This window comes from Leptonychotes weddellii, chromosome 2 (genome assembly GCF_054177405.1).
Source record: "Leptonychotes weddellii isolate Sample4059 chromosome 2, ASM5417740v2, whole genome shotgun sequence".
In the NCBI taxonomy this organism is placed as follows: domain Eukaryota; kingdom Metazoa; phylum Chordata; class Mammalia; order Carnivora; family Phocidae; genus Leptonychotes; species Leptonychotes weddellii.
Genome location: NC_138370.1, coordinates 112085056 through 112093515, shown reverse-complemented (window position 1 = coordinate 112093515; position 8460 = coordinate 112085056).

Here is an 8460-nt window from a genome sequence, read left to right as displayed (position 1 = left end):
TAAGTACATGAGCATTTTCATTTTTACAAACTTTTTTATATTATGTTAATTTAGAAAGACAATTAGGAGATTTGAAATTTGGTTATAAATAATTAAACACAGATGTATCTTAATTAGAAGGGCAATTTTATAACATTTAATATCTTCTCTTAGGTTTTGTTAAGTGGGCAAATATATCTATTTGGCCAAACTATTAGCTATGAGTAAAGCTAGACTTTGAAAAAGAAGCTAAAAGTGGATACCTGTGACACTTGTTTATTTTGCTGTTCAGAAACCGAGACATATCTTTTTTCTTTTGTCTCTTACATATGTTCATTCAGCCATAATATTTGTCTCATACAAACAAAATTTAACCATCCACATATCACATATTGTTATATAACTTGTTAACTTTTGCCTTCACTTGTACTAAGATCCTGTGGACTCTTAAATTATTATGTGATAGGCTATTGGAGAGACCTCTGTCTTGGGTACTAATTACCTGCCATTGCTTTCATGGAAGTAGGAGACTTTGGCCATATTACATATTCTTGGGGAGAAAAAAAATAGTCAATCTTCATCTCAAACAACTTTCCACAAATGTTTTTGGTTAGCCTGATTTGCTTTATGTTAGCCTTTGAAAATTCATGAAAGTTTAAAAAGTGTGAAATTAGGTTATTATTATGAAGCAAACTATTATATGCTTTTTGCCTTTTTGAAAAAGACTGTCAAATAAGCAACATTTTTAAAGAAACAGTGAAAGAAAAAAGAAAGTTTATCTTAAACCAGAAAAAAAAAAATCCACTTTATATGAACCATCTGGTTAAATAATGGCTGGAACAGCAGTAGGAAAATGAGAACAGTAACATTGTTCTGTTTTACCTTCTCATTCTATTATGTTAAATCAGTATTTGAGTTGACTCCCTGCAATATCAACCTCTGAGCTCCAAGTCTTAGAGATGGTACCCTCACCACTTCCCAGTGATGGTGAGGGTACCATAAATGATGAGGGGAATTAAGTACTTTAGTCCAACTTTGTGTTTCATAAGAGGCCAAACTGTCTATTTGTTGTGACCCAAACTGTGAAGGAGAGACTCACTTGCTTAAAAATTTCTCTTTCAGGAGTAGCAAATAAAATTCCAAGGTTCTGAAAAATAGAAATAGAGAGTAAGGATTCATTGATGGATTTCTGCAGATTTTGTTGTTATTGCTGCTTAAGAGCCATTTGTTAAAACAGAGATGACTTTTAGGAAATAAAGTATCTTCATCTTCTCTAATCCTGTATGTGTCTGTATACATTGTTATAATGCTGAATCCTATTAACAAAATATTTAAATTGTAAAAAAAAAAAAAAAATGATGTACAGGTTAAATAACTGAAAGGCAGAGTACCCAGAAGAAGGATGTGGGAGTAGGTTCTGTAAATTGGGGATCTGAGATGGTCATTAGAGGTAAATATTTCCTGCTCTCCACTATCCAGGCTCCTTGCAGGATAGCATTTTCTGTGGCCCTAATAGTTGGGTCAACTATGCCTAGTTCTAGCCAAGGAATATGAATGGAAATAAAGTGTGCCACTTTTATGTCACAGCATAAAATGCCCTCTGTTGTCCACTTTCCTTTTGACATGGTAATATAATGTTGCAGAAGGTAGCTTCCCTGCTCTGGCTCTGCCAGACAATTCTCAAAGGACATGTACTTTGAAAGAAAAATAAGTCTTTTGTTTTCAGACACTGTGATTTTGAGTTTATTATGCTGCATAACATAGTCCAACCTGATTAATGAATCTAACCACTTCAACAATTTCATAATTTTGAGACCTAACTTTTCTATAAGATGTGAATGTTTGGTCTAACTATATGTGCTTACAGAACTAATAGAATGATGAAGCTACTTTATATTTATATATCCTTTAATAATTTAAAAAGTATTTTTACATATATTACCTTACTTATTATATAAAATAGTCCTCTTAAAAAACATGACAGCATGTTGTTATTGCCACTGTTTATGAATTAAATAATTGAGGTTAAGGATGGTTACAGTAGTTTGCCATTTAATGGTAGAGCCAAGACTTAGATATTTGGATATGGTGTAATTTGTTCTTTCTTTCCTTCTGCCACTCTCCTACAAAACCATCATCAACATTGTAAATACCCAAAAGGCCTAAGTCACATGCAGTAAAAAAGTCAATAGACCAGATCCTATAATAGGAAGTTATATTAACTAAAAAGAGAAACATCTTCCATTAGGATGAAATCCATGACCACTGAGGACCTTAATTACAGAGCTAGGATCCCTACATGTAGTAAAGATACATAGTCATTGATTTTGTGCAGCAGGGAACTAGTAGCTTATAATGCATATTTTGAATAGTTTCTTTATTAAACAGTTATGGAAAAACCATTAAAAATGTTGGTTAAATAGTACCCCAAAATGAAGCAATGTATTTTCTTAGAAGTATAGAAATCAGTCTACTGCAGTAAAATTGAGGAAGCTAGTTTTATAATTTTTATTGGAACAACCAATATTTACAGAAACTCTTTGCATTTCTATGAATTCTAAGAGAATTCTTGAAAACTAGTAAATAGTTACTGATTAGAAAGGAGCAGTAAGATGAATAAGAAAAGTATAATGTACTTATTATAAAGAAGAAGAAAAAAAACCCCACAAATGTATTGAATCCTGGGCATTCCTTAACATTTATCATGCTATCAATATCATATAAATTTTGCCAAAATCGATGCTTAAGACTTGGTGTTCAAAGGAAATGCTTCTACCTTTTGTCTTTAGGAGGAATCTTAAATGTTTGTAGAAATACGGTGCCTCTTCCGTAGGCAAATCTCTCACTGTCTTCACTTTCGAGCCAGGTGTGAATCACAAAACCTGCATATGTGACTTTCATCACAATGGAAATGAGGAATAAATGAGGTTATTAAATGTAAACTCTCTTAAGTGAACCAGTTTAACATTCTTCCCTTCAAAGACAATCTTAGTTTTTGTTACTGGCCAGCCTTTTTTTTTAAGTGTTACTTCTATAGGCTATCTCAATTTGAATATAAATTTAAGACTCAAGATAAACTGGTATCTCATTCACCAGATTTTTGTGGTAAAAATGAATTACACACAAAGACCATTTAAATACCTGCATTTCCTCACAGAATTTAGAGTATAGCCTTGCATAATTAAAAAGCTACTCAAAATTCTTCAATTTAATTGCTCTGTGCCATCAATTACCTGCGTATACATGTATACAGAGTAAGAAGTATTTCTATCCGAAGAGAGTAAGAAAGATTTTATTCATATTAGAGATGTATACTATAGGAACTAAGGGAAAGCCCTATCCCCGCACCTGTTTCTTAGGAATCAGAAAAGGAATAGCTAATACTTTTAGGTTTTAGGGGGTAAAGAATAGGTTTTTCCCAACCTCAGCAGGAACAAGCTGTAAGAATACGTAACTCTGGTATCAGCCATATGTTCCCTTTCCCAGCAATGAAGTTCTCCTCAGTACAGCTGATTAGATTTTTTAAAAAGTCAGGCATTTAACACCTGTGATATCATATATCCCTTGCGGCCAATGGGCCTGAAATCTTCAGGATGTTAGAGATCCTCTGGGTAGAGTTAGGAGGGAGAGGGAACACCTCCATAATCTGGTGTAGTAGCGCTTTTTAATAATGCTTATGGTTTATGTAAATGTTCCATTAAGGGCCAGAGGCTCATAGAATGCGATTATAAAAGACAAAATTTCTGAAAGTTTTGCTCTGGAGAAAGCTTCAGCTAGCCTGCGTAGAATTTTTATTCTATCCTGTGAAAACAATTGGTGGACGCAATGAGAATAGAGTGTGCCTACATACTAGCCTACAGGCCATACAGCTATGTTTAAAGAATTGAGCTTAAGTACATTAATGTCTCAATAGGAATTCTAGCTTACTGGTTGAGGAGGTGTCCAGGAGGAGATTGTGGCCTGGGACCCATAGGGGATGAGTAAGAACACTGAGTAAAGAGAACGTGTCTTTATAAGTTAAACAAATACTCTGCTTGATTCAAGTATTACAAATTCCCTTACTCATTTCACTGTAATAGCTCTAAGACATTTATGTTCATTATTTACCAATGGGTTGGGGGAATGTTGAAGATAATTTAAAAGTTTGAACAAGTATTCCAGAAGTTGTTAGGTTTCATAAATACTCTGAGATTAAATTTGAAATGGTAACCAGTTTCTCAAACTTCTAATTTATCTTTCTTCCCAGGAGGTGATAACACCTTAAGTATAGTAATGAAATCAATGAATTCTTAGTTTTTCTTCTTCTCATAATAGATGTGGGTTTTGTCTTCCTTTGCTGACAGAGTTATTAGAAGCAATAAAATACCATCAGCATCCAAAATTTCACCACGGTCATCATTGGCAAAGCTACCATAAACTTTCTCTTAATAAAAATCGATTGTTCAATTTTCCATATCAGTGAACAAGAACACTCACCCAGAAAATGAAATTTATGTATAATCTATCCATCTAGATGAGATGGCATCTCAGTCATAAGGAAAGCAAAGAGCTCTGGATAAGGAATATGAAGATCTGGGTTTGGGCTCTTCTCTGCCATTTACATTAAACCTGGGACCTTGGGGAAATGTAGAATCAAGTCTCCTTGTCCATAATGTTAGAACTAAGGTCTTTTCTGGTCCTGTGAACTATGAAGTTCTGTGAGATATGGGTGCTATGGGGCTATTCTCCGTAGAGTTAAGGTCATAAAGGTTCTAAAGCCTTTTATTTGATTCATTTGGCAGAATATCACTTAGACTGAGGGGGAAATAACATATCAATTGGAAGCTTCCAGATAATGAGCTCAGAAGCCACATTCCCTGAGAAGGAAGTACTATGCAAAATGTCAGGGGTGACATTGATAATGTGCACCTTATCTGCTATCTTCCCCTTGCAATAATCCCAATCGGTTCAGATAGTCAAGGAAATAAAGCTATAATTTTGATCTAAAAGTTTGGAGAATGCCAGATAATTGTCATCTTCTAGAACACTTGTTACTTCCAGATAAAACCCTTTTTCTTATGAGAAAGGAATGACATCATTTGGAATCCTAGCCTCCTTATTATATTACCACATCTTTAAAGAACATCTTGAAAGAGAGGAATGGAAATAAGGCAATAGAATTTATGGCTAGAGACATAAAAACACATTTTCCTTTAAAAAAGCAAACCTTCTGTTGATCCTTGGAGACACTGATCAGTTTGCATTATAACCAGTGTATTTATAATTGGGAAGAAATACCATCTACTCACTACTTTGTCAGGAAACATTAGCTTCATTTAATCCTAATAACTTTATGGCACAACTATCACTACCACTACCCCCAACTTTGGGAGTGAAGAAATGGAGAGAGTTGAAATAGCCTGCCGAAGGTCACAGAGTTTATAAGTGCTGGAGGAAGAATAAAAATTTCTATCAGATGCCAAAGCCCATGCTACAACAGTACCAACCTACTTTCTGGAAGGTGAATATAATTTTTAATACCACAATATATGTTCATTTTTTCCTATACTTTTGTTGACATTTGCAAATTAAAATAACTTTATGCCCATTCATACTGCTATAAGGATAATAGAGGTTATGATGAGATGCTCCCAACATTTATAAGTACGACTGCCCTCAGGAGAGTTCAGTTCATCAGATCCAAAAAACAAAAACAAAAACAACCTGTTATGATTAGCCATCTGCATTAGAAAATCAAGATACTGTCTTGTGGGGCGCCTGGGTGGCTCAGTTGGTTAAGCGACTGCCTTCGGCTCAGGTCATGATCCTGGAGTCCCGGGATCGAGTCCTGCATCGGGCTCCCTGCTCACCAGGGAGTCTGCTTCTCCCTCTGACCCTCCCCCCTCTCATGCTCTCTCTATCTCATTCCCTCTCTCAAATAAATAAATAAAATCTTTAAAAAAAATACTTAAAAAAAAAAAGATACTGTCTTGTGAGATATTGTTAGATATTGTGAGAATTGTGAGATAATGTTAAGAACATAGGAGTTCTGAAGAATTACTCCAGAGACAATACTGTTTGTGCAGATATTCGACCACAGAGAGATGGAACCCATTGATAATATTTGGAGAAAGACTGTGGGAAAGACTATCTTATTTTTCACATTTTAGAAGACTTCTACAATTTTTACATGTTATATAACTATGTTTTGGGTACAAAGACTATTTAGTAGATGTTGCCTGCTCACATACTCTAGGCACTTCATCCTGGCCTAAATCATCTCTTTGTTCATTCTAAGGGATTATCTCTTATCCTCTAATCTGACCCACATGAGGTTTGTGTCAACCAGGGATTTAACCGAATTTGTGATTTTCAAATGCATTTTAAAATTCTGTTAATATCCGTGATTACACCCCTTTAACACAGTATGGCCAAGCAAATAAGTTTGGTCATCACTCTCTCTGAATTATAGAAGATCTCCAGGTACCGGAGAGAGGCAGAACTCTGCTTACACTACTTGTGCTTCTCTGCACAGGCATTGACTCTTCCCTTCTACTAGCCCTCTCTGTAGAGGAAGCTAATCAAAGCTCTGCACACTGAAACCTAAGGGACTGAGACTGGGAGCTGAGGCTTCCTTTGAGGGCTGCCTAACGTGTTGCATCCTTACTCTTTTGTCATGTGGTTGCCCCCTCCTCCAGCTCCACCCAACCCTCTCTTTCTCCATCACTCTGCTCACTTACAAGAACCACAGATGGAAAAGGCATGGCTCGCTGATGCTCTGCACTCATTAGCTCATGTATGCCACATTCAAAGGGACCCTTCGTTCAACCCTGCTGACAATGTGCTTCATTTAAAAACTGCTGTGGCTGGCGGTAGCCTACTGTTTCCTCTCCCATTCCCCACAACTTTATTCTCTGTTTGTTGCTCACTGTTCAGTCAGGCAATTCAACGTAAATGTCAGTGTGTTCCTACAGGTACAGAATATGTTATGCTATTCCATAGTAAATTAGCCCTACTATCCACTGGTAGCTACTTACTTTTACTGAAGAGAAAAATGATAAGGACACATATACACAGGCAAAAAATGCACCCTTGTGGAACCTCTGAGGGAAATAAAATTTAAAAAAAAGAGGAAGAGAAACGAGAGCAGTTCTAGAAGTGGCACTTGATAAAGAAAGTGAAGTGTCAGCTCCACAAAGTAAAATACTCAATAGGGAAGGAGATGGCTTATTTCAGAATTCTTAAAGCCACGGAATCCTCAATTAGCTTGGTGGTTTGCTGATCAGTGAGGAAAATGACTAGAAATGCATTTGACTTTCACTAAAACAGATTTCCTGAGGGATTCTGGAAGTCAAAAATTCCCTGCTGGGCAACACATCGTGATACCCCCTTTACTTTCTTTGCCTGGTTTGAATTGATTGCAATCAGTAATTTTATATTGAAAACAAATGTCATTTGGTGATTTACAGATATTATTCAAACTGAAGACATATACAAAATATTCATTTAAAATTTTTTTTTTTGCATTTTCCTATTTGGTATCAATAACATGCAATCAGTAGAACACATTAAAGAACACATATCTCAAAATATCTCTACCTTTTTAAAAAAATTTAGAAATGTTATTTGATGTTTTATTACTTTGGAATTTTTTTTCACATTTATGTCACAGTGTCTGACATCTCTTACATGTTGTCTCTTGCAAAAAAGCCAAGAAACAAATGAAGAATAAAAAGTGAGGGACTGTATCTATAATCTATATTTTGACTCTCAGGTGGCTCCTTACCAGCAAAAACAAACAAACAAAAAAACCCACCCCAGATTTGTAACATAGTTTAAAGATGCTTAGATTTATTATTTCATTTTAATCTCATACAGGTGCAAACTTTTATTAATTCATTGTGCAAAATTTCACTGCCAAAAGACTAGGCAGGAAAATAAAGTGGCTTGGCCATTGCCATGCGCCTACTCAATGTATGAGTGTACACAGACCCATAGAAAAGCAAATTCCTTGCAACATACTAAGTCCTTTTTGTCTCCCTTTCTCTTCCTTCGATGTAGAAAACCTGCAATTCTGGTAGCTGATCATAAAAGAGAAGGAGATAAGTTAATATAAGATGTTTTCTCAGTAAATAGAACTGTGTGCTCACATCACTAAAGATGAAGCTTTTCATAAAGAATGAAAGGTCTAAGTCTCTTAATTCCATCCGGAGGTTCAGATTAATTACCCTTCCAGTCAAGGTCACTGGCAGTGTAAAGAATTTCCAGGCCCCCTAGAGCCAAGTGTTATCTTTCTCATACAGCAACCATGGATGCTTAAGTAAATCAATACATGGCAATTAGCAGGTAATAGGCATGATTTTTAAGTAGAAATAAGATATGATGATCCGGCTGTAGTACACATCTGGCTAGCCATGGGTGAACAACTGCTGCTATCTTGTTTTTGTAATAAAAGACCCATTTCAGTATATAGAGAAAGGGGGTCTCAAGAAAAGGAAAAAA